This window comes from Mus pahari, chromosome 6 (assembly GCF_900095145.1).
Source record: "Mus pahari chromosome 6, PAHARI_EIJ_v1.1, whole genome shotgun sequence".
Lineage (NCBI taxonomy): Eukaryota > Metazoa > Chordata > Mammalia > Rodentia > Muridae > Mus > Mus pahari.
Window position 1 is genome coordinate 67868987 of NC_034595.1, and position 14046 is coordinate 67883032.

Sequence of the window (14046 nt, forward strand, 5' to 3'; positions counted from 1 at the left end):
AAAAAAAAAAAAAAATAAAGTGCTTATGGTACATACATGAGGATTTGATCCAAGTTTGATCTCCAAATCTCATTTAGAAAACTGGGATATAGCCGGGCGTGGTGGCGCATGCCTTTGATCCCAGCACTTGGGAGGCAGAGGTAGGCGGATTTCTGAGTTCGAGGCTAGCACTTTGGTCTACAAAGTGCGTTCCAGGACAGCCAGGGCTATACAGAGAAACCCTGTCTCGAAACCTCCCTCCCCCCCCAAAAAAGAAAGCTGGGATATAATATAATGGCAAGTATCTATAATCCAATGCTAGGGAAATAGAGAGGATAGTCCTGAGGCTCACTGGCCAGTCAGTTCAGAATAATCAGCAAGATCCAGTTAGAGACTCTGTCCTCAGAACACAAAGTGGATATGCACATATGCACATGCACCAGGGCACATTTCAAATACTTGACAACAAAAAGCCAAACTAAATCCAAAGCAAAAGAAAACCCTAAAATTTGTATCTAATACTGAGATGTATATACCATAATTCATTTGAAGGTGAGCATGTTCAAGTCCAAGTCCTTATGGAGCTCATAGTCCAGAAGAAAACGATAAGCAACGATTAATGTACAGTAAGATAACTGTGATAAGGATTTGTGCAGGACAGTGTTCTATCAAAGCACAGACAAAGGAGACTGAAAGGTCAGAGAGCACAACTCATTTAGTTGATTCTATGTGGAAGAAACCAATAAGAGCATGCCAAGGAGAAAGCATGTCACATGCCTGGGCACTGGCATGTGAGCAGGTGTTACAGATAAGCAGCTCAGAGAGAAAGGCTTGATCCTGGTCCACAATCCCAGAATCTGTATGCTGTGGTGGGGAAGTCAACATGGTAGGCATCGGAAGCGGCAGGTCACATCTGCTCATATCAGAAAGCAGAGAGAGAGTTAACATGCTGCCTGCTCAGTTCCCCTTCTGCAGGATCAAGGCCAGGTGTGGTGTTCTGTACAGTGCATGGGGCATCTCACCTGACTGATGCAGTCAAGATGATCCTCAGTGGCATGCCCCAAGTGAGGTAGGTCACTATCATGGGACTCTAGATTTTTGTCAAGTTGACAGTTAACACTAAGTGCATAAGTAGATTGTGTCTATGGATGGAAGAGTCAAGATAGATGAAATTGGAGGTAGCGGGGCAGGAGAGATAGCTCAGCAGTTAAGAGATTAACTACAGCTGGGTGGTGGTGGTATGTGCCTTTAATCCTAGCACACAGAAGGCAGAGGCAGGCAGATGTCTGAGTTTGAGGGCAGCCTCATCTCCAGAGTGAGTTCTAGGATGAGGGACTAGAGAAGCCCTATCTGAAACCTCCCTCCCCAAAACAACAACAAAAAAGCAGCTATCTTTGAAGATTTTACCCTTTGTTGAGACGGGATCTCATGCTGTAGCTTGGGCTGGACTCAGAGGTCCAGCCTCAGCTTTCTCCCTGTGGGATGATAACAGGTGTGAGCACGGTGCCAACTCACTAAAGATGTTTAACTGGTAGGTGTGATATATGAAAACTATTATAGGTTGTAGTTCACTTCCAGCTAGTCGGTGATGCTTTGAAATCATTCATGCCTATGAAATAGTGGGGTTATTATTAAAGAAAAATATGTTTTGGTATTTATTTACTGACCGTTGTTTTAACTATTAGCCTCAGATCCAGTATTCAAATAAAGTAATATATACCACAAAGCCAGTGTTTTTCTTTTATTGGAAAGAAAATATCTGTAAGATTCTGAGCATCTGGACAGGGGATGGCACTTGCTTGCTGGAGTGCTTGCCCAGCGTGCATGAGTGCTGGATGAGTTCTGGCTGGGTAAAACTGCTGAGGTGGAGCATGCCAGTTTGTTGTCACCGTTGATCACACAGCTTAACTTTTTAAAATTACATTTCTTTATTTATTCTGTGGGTAGGGTTTTAGTGCATATGAGGATGTCAAAGGACAACTTTCAGGAGTCTGCTCTTTCCTTTCCTTTGGGAACCAGAGATTGAACTTAGGTTGTCAAGTCTGCTCCACAATCACTTCTACCTGCTGAGCCAGCTCGCTGACCTCACGTGGGCAGTTCATAGCAGGGATTCCTAGCTAGATGTGGTGGTTTATACCAGTAATCCAGTATTCAGAGGATGAGGCAGGAGGGTTACTATATATATGTTCCAGGCCAGCCTGGACTAGTGTGAAACTCTATCTCAATAAGACAACAAACTAACAAACCAAACAAAAACTACAGAGATCCCTGTAAATGGTTAAGACATTTGAACTAGGCAGGGCGTGGTGGCGCACGCCTTTAATCCCAGCACTCGGGAGGCAGAGGCAGGCGGATTTCTGAGTTCGAGTTCAGCCTGGTCTACAAAGTGAGTTCCAGGACAGCCAGAGCTACACAGAGAAACCCTGTCTCAAAAAACCAAGGGGGATTAAAAAAAAAAAAAAAAAGGGATTTGAACTAATTTACCTTCAAATGCCTTTGTAACTCTCAGCCTAAATTTCTATTTTATGTTGTGTTCCACTGCTGCCTGGCCTGAGCCTGGCCAATCTAGTTTCATAGCAAATATGGTATACTCAAAAGAACTAACACACGTTTAAGAGCCATCTTTTGATCTGTCTGGCACTAGTGGGTGCCACTGTGATGTTTGCAGCTAAGCGGGGGATGTCAGTTTTATGCTAGAATGGCTTTGGTTTGAATGGCAGTTTCAACTTATTATTTCCCAGCAGGGCGTCAAGCTCAGCAGTATTGCTTTTAGTTTTAATTATGCAGCCATCCTGAAATGTGTGTGTTTGCTGTGTTGGCCATGGAAAGGATAACTGCTGGGCTGGGTGCCATGTACATTTGCCATGTGTTTGGTCTTGAAACACAGCTCATGTGCTTGTCAGTGTTCCTGTTCTGGAAAATGAATGGCCAATTTACGAATCACACAGGACAAATTCTTACTTTAATTTTAGAATAGTTAAAGAGTTTTTATGATTTTAGAAAAAGCCAAAATAATTAGGACATCAGCATATTATATATTCGTATTATTTTTTTATTTATTTTTTATTTTTTTGGTTTTTTTCGAGACAGGGTTTCTCTGTGTAGCCCTGGCTGTCCTGGAACTCACTCTGTAGACCAGGCTGGCCTCGAACTCAGAAATCCACCTGTCTCTGCCTCCCAAGTGCTGGGATTAAAGATGTGCGCCACCACTGCCCGGCTTGTATTCTTTTTTAAAGATTGATTTATTTATTTTATGTATGTGAGTACTGTTCTGTGTCTTCAGACACACCAGAAGAGGGCATCAGATCCCATTACAGATGGTTGTGAGCCACCATGAGGTTTCTGGAATTGAACTCAGGACCTTTGGAAAAAGCAGTCAGTGCTCTTAACCACTGAGCCATCTCTCTAGCCCTGTGTTCTTTTTCTATTCTTTATATCTTGGTTGTAAAATTTGCTATTTTCCTCACTTTGAGAGTCTTCCTCACCAACTTTTTTGTTTGTTTTTTTGGAGTGTGCGTGTGTGTGTGTGTGTGTGTGTGTGTGTGTGTGTGTGTGTGTTTTGAGACAAGGTTTCTGTGTACCCCTGTCTGACTGTCTTGGAACTTGCTGTGTAGACTAGGCTGGCCTCAATTCCTCACCAACTTTATGGATACTCGATTCTGTATTTGGATGGACATTAAAGATTCTCCGTACTGGCTGACAATATACTACCTTGATATCAGTTGATTGTGTTTCAGTAGATTGTAGGGTTTTATTTGTGCCTTTGCTATTGTGACATGTTGTTTGCCTTGTTTTGTGATGTTAGTATATAACAAATCTGTGAGTGTGGGGGAGTGTAGCACAATTGGTAGAGTGCTTGCCTACCCAGCCCAGAGCCCCAGCGGGGCATAAAGCTGGGAGTGTTGGCTCGCGTCTGGGAAGTATAGTCAGGGGTATCAGAAGTTTAGGGTCGTCCTTAGCTGCTTAGGGAATCTGAGGTCAGCCCGGCCTTCCACGAGACCTTGTCTCAAAAAGAAAAAGAAATAAACACTGTGTGGTTACAACAGCATAGAAGGAACGGCAACGAGTTGGCATGATTTTTTTTCCTGCTAGTTTGTCATCCATTGCTTAGAAAATCTGTTTTTTGGGGGGAGGGGCAACAACAATAAACAAACCTCCATATGAACAAAACCCCAGGATAAACAAACACACGCAACAGTTGAACAGCAAAAAGAAGTGTGTTAGGATCAATGGTAGTTTTTGCTTTATAATAATTAAGTGACTGAAGTCTTTTAAAAGCCTTCAACAGGAAAGTTGGTGAGGAAGCCTTACAGCCGTGGTTCTCAACCTTCCTAACACTGCAACCCTTTAATTCAGTACCCCATGTCGTGGTGAACCCCAACTATAAAATTATTTTTGTTGCTACTTCATAACTATAATTTTGCTACTGTTATGAGTCATAATGTAAATATCGGATATGCGACCCCAAGGGAGTCTCAACCCACAGGTTAAGAAGCTCTGCCTTAGAGGTCGCTGGCGAGGTACTGTGTGTGTACATTTTAGTCTCTGTTCAGGGAGGGTAGAGACTAGTAGTGACTTCCTGTAACTAACAGGAATGTAGCTATGCTTGTGGAGGGACACAGGTTACGGTGGTAAGTGCTTAGCTTTGGGAACTTAACTTTCGAACCCCAAGTCCGTGTTAATTATCTTCCAACAAGCCTTAATTTGACTGTTTTACCTACCTCCCCTCTTTATTATTTTGAGACAGAAATCTCCCTGTGAATCCATGGCAAGGGGAATTGCTCTGTAGATGCGACCCACCTGCATCTATTGCCCATTTCTTGGATTAAAGATGTGTGTCACCACACTCAGTGACCTTCTTCCCTTACATGGGAGAGGATGCATGTTTTGCAGACATATCATGAAGATTAGAAGAAACATACATAAAATAATTGATTGGAGCTGGAAAGATGATGGCTCAGTGGTTAAAGATGGCTCAGTGGTTAAGAGCATTGGTTCCTCTTCCAGAGGACCCTGGTTCAATTCCCAGCAACCACATGGCAGCTTACAACTGTTTATAGTTCTAGTTCTGGGGTATCTGAGACCTTCACACAGATATTCATGCAGGCAAAACACCAATGCAGAGAGAGAGAGAATTAAAAAACAGTTGTCAGAATGTATGGGCCATGGTAAATGGTGCCTGCAGTTATCTATAGAAGCATTTCAGCTAAGAGAGTGATCTGAGAGTCCTGAAAGTTTCTTTGATTCATTGGGAAATTGTTTCTCAAATTGCCATTTTGGAAAGATAAAAAAGAAAGAAAAAAGGATAAGATATTTAGTCTACCATCTTTTTTCGATTGGTTCCAACCATATATATATTTTTTTTTTTTTTTTTGAGACAGGGTTTTTCTGTGTAGCCCTGGTTGTCCTGGAACTCACTTTGTAGACCAAGCTGGCCTGGAACTCAGAAATCTGCCTGCCTCTGCCTCCCCGAGTGCTGGGATTAAAGGCATGCACCACCACGCCCGGCTTCTGAGGTGGTGGCAGTCGCCTTTACCCACTGAGCTGTCTCACCAGCCTGCATCACAACTTCTAATTCTACTTACTTTGTTTCTTTTAAAAAGTTTTTTTTTTTTTTAAAGATTTATTTATTTAATGTATATGAGTACACTGTATGCTGTCTTCAGACACACCAGAAGAGAGCATCAGATCCCATTACAGATGGTTGTGAGCCACCATGTGGTTTCTGGGAATTGAACTCAGGACCTTTGGAAGAGCAGCTAGTGGTCTTAACCACTGAGCCACCTCTCCGACCCTTAAAAAGTTTTTTTTTTTTTTAAAAAGATTTATTTATTTATTTATTATATGTAAGTACACTGTAGTTGTCTTCAGACACTCCAGAATCAGATCTTGTTACAGATGGTTGTGAACCACCATGTGCTCTTACCCACTGAGCCATCTCACCAGCCCCCTTAAAAAGTTTTTAAGGCTGGGTGGTGGTAGTGTCCACCTTTAAACCCATCACTGACAGGGTGGGAGTTTTCAAGGCAGGTGGATCTCTGTGAGTTTGAGACCAGCTTAGTCTACAGAGTTAGTTCCAGGACAGCCAGGGCTACAACACATAAAAAAACTCTTTCTTGAAAAATAAAAGAAAAAAAAAGAAAAGTTTTTAAAAATTTCTTTCATGTTTTTTTGGGTGTTTTACCTGCATATATGTCTGAGCACCATGTATATGCAATGTCTGAGAAGATCCAAAGAGGGTGTCATAGCCCTGGGAACTGGAGTTACATGCCAAAGGTTGGGAGCCAAAATGTGGGTGCTGGGAATCGTAACTGCTGAGCCATCTCTCCAGTGCAACCTCAATGTAAATGAAATGAACTTTTAAAAAGAGGCTGGGTGAGAATTTCCCTCCCTCCTTCCTCCCTTTTCCCTCTCCTCCTCCACCCTCCTCTATCCCCTCAATTCTTCTCTCCTTTCTTCTGTTTAAAAAGGTCCAAGTTATGCCGGGCGTGGTGGCGCACACCTTTAATCCCAGCACTCAGGAGGCAGAGGCAGGCAGATTTCTGAGTTCAAGACCAGCCTGGTCTACAGAGTGAGTTCCAGGACAGCCAGGGCTATACAGAAACCCTGTCTCGAAAAAAACCTGAAAAAAAAAGAAAAAGAAAAAAAAGAAAAGGTCCAAGTTGTAACACAGTAACACCGCCCCCCTCCAAAAAAAAAAGTTTGGCTAGGTCCAGGCCTTTAAACCCAGCCCCTGGGTGGCAGAGGCAGGAGGGTCTCTGAATTGAAGCCTGCCTGGTCTGCGTAGCAAGTTCTAGGTCAGCCAGGGCTGTATAACGAGTCTGTCTTAAAGCCAAACAAGCAATGTTTGTCTCCTTGTTAGCCACAGAAGTTTGGCATTTTCGAAAGACCACTAAAGGCCATTTCCTGTTTAAGGACAAAAGCGATGAAGCTTTTCCAGTGCAGGCATCTCAGCTGGGCGCTGCTGGCATTCCAGGGAGGACAAGTCTTTGTTGTGCAGGACTGTGCTCTGCAGGACATTCAGTTTCTTTGGCTCCTGCCCACTAAAATGCCAGGATTGCCTACCCCACACCCTCAACCTCCTTGACAAGGCAGAGTTTCACTGCCTCTAGTTGAAAGGCAGTGAGACTCTACCTGAACTATTACTATCTGAGGAGGGATCAAGTATTGCCAATTTTCATTTTTTAAAAAGTCCATATTTTGTCTGGGCACGTGCTCAGTGAAGGATGCTCATCTAGCATGAGAGAGGCTCTGGGTCCCATCCCCAGCAGAAAGAAGAAAACCCAAGTGTTTACAAACTCACACTTAGCCTGCAGGTTTGGCACATTTCTTTAGCACTTGGGAGGCAGAGGCAGGTGGATATCTGAGTCTGAGACTAGCCTAGTGTACAGTGCCAGTGTTTACTACAGCCAGGGCTCCACAGAAATCGTGTCTCGAAAACAAAAAGCACGAAACAAGCAAATCTCTCATACTGCGTGTAGTCTACATAGTGCTTAGAATCTGCGTCTCTCTTCTTCCCTTTCTTCTTTTCCTCCTTTTCTCTTAGGGTCTCGTGTAACACAGAGTGCCTTCGAACTCACTATATGGCCAAAGATTCCTTGAACCTGTGACCCTCCCACCTCTGCTTCCTGGGTTGAGATTACAGGCATGTGCACCACATGTCACCACATCTGGTGATATCAAGAGATGAACGGAGGGAGGGCTTTTGTACAAGCTAGGTGCTAACTGCTAACTGAGCTAACATGTTTTTCAATCATTGCATCTTCCTGGTAAGTATAAGAGTTATTTTAATTGTCTCTTTGCCCCCCCAAATTTATATTTTGAAGGGTATCATAAGTGTCAAAAGGTACTATTCCAGGGCTGGAGAGATGGTTCAGTGGTTAAGAGCCCCTGCCTCAGAAAAAAAAAAAAAAAAAAGAGCACTGGCTGCTTTGGGTTCAGTTCCCAGCACCTGTACGGCAGGCAGGTCCCAACTGTCTGCTTCTGGTTGTAGGAGATACAGTGCTCTCTTCCTCTCTTCTGGCCTGTGAGGGCATCAGGCTCTCACCTACATACATGCAGGCAAAACACTTATCGCATAAATAAAAATAAACACCCACTTTTAAAAAGGTGATACTCTGTAAATGAGACCTAAGGCAAGTAATCCATGCTCAGAAAACATCTTACTTAACGTTTCATATATTACAAATAGTATATTTTCTGATTTTAAAATTAATCACTTTCAGATTTAAAAACTCTGAGTGGACAGAAGGTGAGAACTGCAAGTAGTCCTCTGACCTCTCCGTGCTCCCCGAGGCTCAAGGAGCTCCTCCCTGAGTCCATAAGTATGTACTTTAAACACATGGTCTCCTCCAATCCCCCAACCCCAGGAAAGTTTGTTTGTTTAAAATATCTATTTATTTAATGTATATGAGTACACTATTGCTCTCTTCAGACACACCAGAAGAGAGCATTGAACCCCGTTAAAGATGGTTGTGAGCCACCATGTGGTTGCTGAGAATTGAACTCAGGACCTCTGGAAGAACAGTGCTCTTAACCACTGAGCCATCTCTCCAGCCCCCTTGTTTATTTTTAAACAAGGTCTCACTATGTATTTGGCTGTCCTGGAACTCACTATGAAGACCTCAATCAAACTCACAGAGATCCAGCCGCCTCTCTCTCTTGAGTGCTGGGGTTAAAGGTACATGCCACTATGCATGTGTGTGTGTGTGTGTGTGTGATTGTGTATGTACACATACCCAGAATAAGAGAGCAGGCTCCCCCTCCGTAGAGGTCACAGACCAGCTTGCAGGAGTTGGTTCCTTCCCCGTGTTAGTACCAGGGATCAAACTCAGGCTGCCTTTCTCACTCAGCAGAGCCCCATCAGTAGCCTTTGTGTGGTGGTAGGTTTGGGTGTTTATCCGTACCTTTCTTGCCTTTTATAGCTAATTAAAGGTTGTCCGAGAGCCTTTAATCCCAGCACTGGAGACAGGCACGAGTATCTCTGAGTTCAGAGACAATCTGGTTTACAAAGTAAGTTCCAGGACAAGCTGGGCTCCACAGAGGAACCTGTCCTCAAAAACAAAAACAGCACAACAGCAACAAAAAGCAGAACTGAAGAGAAGCTCATTAATAAGATCAATTAACTACTTTTGCAGTCAACCAGAGTTTGACATGTAGCACCCAGGAATTCATGCCTACATTCATATGCACATACTCATACACAGACACGTGTATACACACTGTCACACATGAACATACACCCCTCACAAACATGTATACTGCATCATGTATACATACATAATAATGAAGTAAAATATGGTTATTTAGTGGCTGGCCATGGGAACAGAGGGCACAGCTTGGGCATTTTCCTTTTTCAGAATTTAAAAAAAATTACTAGTGAATTAAAGGGACTGCACTGTCTACCGTTCGTCCCAGCTACCTAGTGATTAATATCACTTTAGCTGTAAGAGGGACTCTAAACTAAATACATTCTTTTCTATTTTAAATTTATGACTTGTGTAAGTTAGACTTTAGTGTAGGATCTCTGTATTCCTTGGATTGCAGTGGGATTGTTGCAGAAGTGTTTGAGACTTTGTATTCCTTGGACTGCAGTGGACTGTTGCAGAACATGTCACAGCATGCATGTGGAGATAAAAGGACAACTTGTGGGGGTTCCTTCTTTCCTCCTCTGTGGGGTCCCTGGCTCGGGTTACCAGGCTTGGTGCCTGAGCTCTCCTGCCAGCTTGGAAGGTTTTGTTTTTGTTTGTTTGTTTGTTTGTTTTTGAGACAGGGTTTCTCTGTGTAGCTCTGGCAGCCCTGCAACTTACTTTGTAGACCAGGCTGGCCTCGAACTCAGAGATTTGCCTGCCTCTGCCTCCCAAGTGCTGGCATCAAAGGTATGTGCCACCACTACCTGGCAGGTTTTTGTTTTCTAGTAAAAGGAAATAAAATATAAACATTCGAATTCTTTTTATTTTTCCCCATGTCTCATTTTTCCCTATTAAAGCAGCAGCTGTTATGAATTTAGTTTCTATATTAGTGATTTTTCTCCTTTTTGTGAACGGGTACTTCTCAAAAAGCAATTCAAGGGAGAACTTGTATTGGCTTACAGTTCTGAGGGATGTTGTTCACGATGGTAGGAAAGGTGTGGCGGCAGGTAGCTCTAACTGTGGGAGTCGCCTGCTCACATCTCATGGATCAGGAAGCAGACAGACTACTCTAATTTGGTTCTCACTCTGGCCTCTCTATCCAGACTCTAGCTTGTGTTGGTGCTTTACATAGTCTCACAGTGTTTCCTCTCCTTAGCTAATCCTCTCTAGCAAATCTCTCTCAGACATATCCAAGTGCGCCTGGTTGATGTTCTAGGGAACGTCATCAAGGTGACAGTCAAAATGAACCATCCTATGTTCATCCTTTATTAATTTGATACCCAAAGCAGTGGTTCTCAACCTCCCTAATACTGCAGCCCTTCAACACATCATGACCCCCACAACTGTATTATTGCTACTTTATAACTGTAATTTTGCTACTGTTATGTATCGTAATGTAACTATCTGTGTTTTCTAATGGTCTTGGGCAACCTCTGTGCCTAACCTCCAAAGGGCCAGGGACCCATGGATTGAGAATTGTGGCTTTAAAGTGTAATATTCCACTCATGGCCCTGCTTGGCCCAGTGTTAATTTTTGTCTTGCTCAGAATTTATTTATTTTTATTTCAATCCAGACCATAGTTTCTTCTCCCTCTTCTCCTCCTCTGCTACCCTAGCCACTCCTCTTTTCTCTTCAGAAAACAGCCTCTATGGGTATTAGCCAGCCATGGCATATCAAGTTGCAGTAAGACGAGGCATCTCCTCTTCTATCAAGGCCAGACAAGGCAGCTTCTGCTTCCCTCAGCATTCATCGAATAATGCAAAGTGCCCTTAGGTCATCTTTTACAAGTCCCCAAAGCCCTAACAGCTCTAATCCTGTTCACAAGTCTAGTGTCTGTTCTGAGTTTCAAGATGTGTTCTCTGCTTCTCTCTTCTTGACTGGGTCCCATGTAGCTGAGACTGATCTTGAGAATCACAGAGTAGCTAAGGGTTACCTTGAACTGACTCTCTTGCATCTTCCTAAAATGCGGTAGGATTATAGGCATGTACTGCCATGCCTGGCTTCAAGGCTGGCTTTTAACTGTGAGGCTTTAGAAAAATCAAGAAAAAAGTTATATAGTTCTAATATACAATAACACAAAGTAAACATTCCCATTCTAAAAGAAGGAATAAAGGGACGGGAAAGAAATAATTGGCTCAAAGCAAGACCAAAATGTGAGCAGCACAAACATCAGACCATGTAGTTTCCTGATTCCTCACGACATTGTCTGGGTTCCAGTGGACTTGGGTAGCCCTGACTCTCCAGGTCTGCCTGCAGTGTATACAGCCTCCCTTCCTCTTGGGTAAGCTGTGCTCAGTACCTGCAGCTGTCCTTGGAGATGTCTCACATTTCTGGTGCCTCCAGTATCATAGAGTCTCCACTGTAAGTCCAGCTTCTTTATCGACTTGTCCACAGACCACTCAGTATTCCCATGCATAGACACCAAACCTGCTGGATGTTGCTTGGCCTGTGCTAACTTGGTACCAATCTCCATGACCACCTCTTGTATCTGGAATGCCTGAAAAAATCAGCACCATGATGATAATGCCAAATTCTGCCAGCTCTAAATGTAGCCAGGAAAGCTGGGAGTGTTGGCACATGCCCGTAATCCCAGCACTCAGGAGGCAGAGGCAGGCAGATCTCTGTGAACTTGAGGGCAGCCTGGTCTATATAGTGAGTTACTGGACACACAGGGATACACCGAGAAACCTTGTCTTAAAAAAAACCCAAAAAGGGGTGGGGGAGAGAGGGGGGAGGGAAAGGAAGGGGAGGAGACAAGAGGAGAGAAGGAGAAGAAAAAGAATAGAGTAGCCAGGCCTTCTAGGGACTACAGCTGCAGTCATCGCTGTGCCGTCTGTGACTGAACCTGGGGGACCAGCTTCTCGGGCAACAGTGTTTTAGTAAGTACCCTGAAGGTTCTGTCCTCTAAGCTACTCTCATGAAATTTTCTCTGTTATACCTTGGAACTCTCGATGTGTGGTATCTTGTTTCCTGTTGAGCTCGTGCAAAGTCTCAAGTGTCCCCATAATGGTGCTAATTTCTTCAACAGTTACAGCTGCTTGGTCTCAGGCTGCCCACCCGAAACTTTCATTGGCTTCAGGTTCCTTTCCTTTCCAAGCTGCACATTTCTATCCATAACTTTGACAGGGCTCACTTCCCCCCTCCCCATATATATATATGTGTGTGTCATAGTGCCCTCTCCCTCTCTTTTCCCCTCCCCTCCCCTCCCCCTCCCCCTCTCCTCAGTAAGTCAAGGTAAATACTGTGAGCAACCACTATACCACAGTCCTTTTGTTCTGTTGTCTTGAAATTCTCCCCTTCAGACAGCTTCAAACAACAGTTATTTTTAAGTGCAGTCTCACTGTAGTTCTGAGGATGTGGGCAAAAGCACAACCAGATTCTTTGCCAGAGTGGAATGTGAATGGCCTCTAGCCCGTTCCCGGTAGAGTTCCTCTCCGAAGCCTCACCGTGCATGTTTCCATGGCATTCTGATAGGTGCTCAGAAGACCAGAATGTCATTACTGAGCTAAATATAGAGTATACTGTGTATATTTCCTTTGTTCCCTCTTTTAAGACACGTTCTTCTGTAGTAATAGACTTGCCGAAAACACTTGCTTTTTTTGAAATCCTGAACCTGCTGTCTCTACCTCCTAAGTGTGTAGATTACAAGCATGCATGTACAAAGAACTTTTACTTTATTATTGGCAGGATCTCATGTAGTCCATGCCTGCCCAACTTGCTATATAGCTGAGGCAGACCTTGTTTATTTGTTTGTTTGAAATGTGCTTGTTATGTAGTCCAGGCTAGCCTTGAATAATACTTGGCCCACATTATTGTTAGCCTCTCTACCTGCTGAGCTTATGTGTCTAGGGCTTGCTAATTGTGTGTGCTGGCTGGTCTTATGTCAGCTTAACACACAAACTAAACTATCTGAAAGCAAGGAGCCTTAATTGAGAAAATGCCTCCATTAAGATCCAGCTGAAGGGCATTTTCTTCGTTATTGATGGGAGAGGACCCAGCTCATTGTGGGCTGGTGTTCTATAAGAAAGCAGACTGGCTGGGTGGTGGTGGCACATGCCTTTAATCCCAGCACCTGGGAGGCAGAGGCAGGCAGGTTTCTGAGTTTGAGGCCAGCCTGGTGTACAGAGTGAGTTCCAGGACAGCCAAAGCTACACAGAGAAACCCTGTCTCAAAAACCAAAAAAGAAAAAAAAAGAAAAGAAAGAAAGCAGACTGAGTAAGCCATTGGAAGCAAGCCAGTGAACAGCATCCCTCCAAGGTCTTTGCTTCTGCTCCTGCCTCTAGGATCCTGCTCTGTTTGAGTTCCTGTCCTGACATCCTTGGGTGATAAACAGCAGTGTGGAAGTGTAAGCCGAGTAACCCTTTCCTCCTCGACTTTGCGTTTTGGTCATGGCGTTTGTTGCAGCAATAGAAACCCCACTGAAACATTGTGTTACTAGAAACCAAATCCTCAGGTTCTTCTCCTCCCTCTTAAAAAATGTTTGAGCTAGGTGTGGTGGGAAGTGGGTGCTGTTCCAGCACTCCAGCACACCAGAGTTTCCCGCCAGTCTGGGATTCTAAATAAGACTCCTTCTCGCACAAAAGAAAGGCAGGTCCTGTGAGCAGAGATATGTTATTTTTCAAAGTAAACACATACAATCTTTCAGTTTATTGTGCTATGCTTGTAACAAGACTCTGACCAGGCCAGCCCAGAGGCTGAAGACAGTGGCAGCATACTAACATATAAAATAAATACATATATCTTTAAAAAAAGATTTATTTATGTGTGAGTACATGATTGCTGTCTTCAGACACACAGAAGAGGGCTTCAGATCCCATTACAGATGGTTGTGAGCCACCATGTGGCTGCTGGGAATTGAACTCAGGTACAGAGCAATCGGTGCTCTTAGGTTAAGCCATCTCTCCAGCCCTGGAATTTAGGTTTTTTTTTTTTTTTT

General features: G+C 43.7%; 1 protein-coding gene across 1 annotated transcript in view; it reads left to right on the forward strand.

Moving 5' to 3' along the window:
* Positions 1-14046, forward strand: part of Tesk2 (testis associated actin remodelling kinase 2) — an 89597-nt gene that overhangs the window by 11316 nt on the left and 64235 nt on the right. The gene's annotated exons all lie outside the window — the stretch shown is intronic.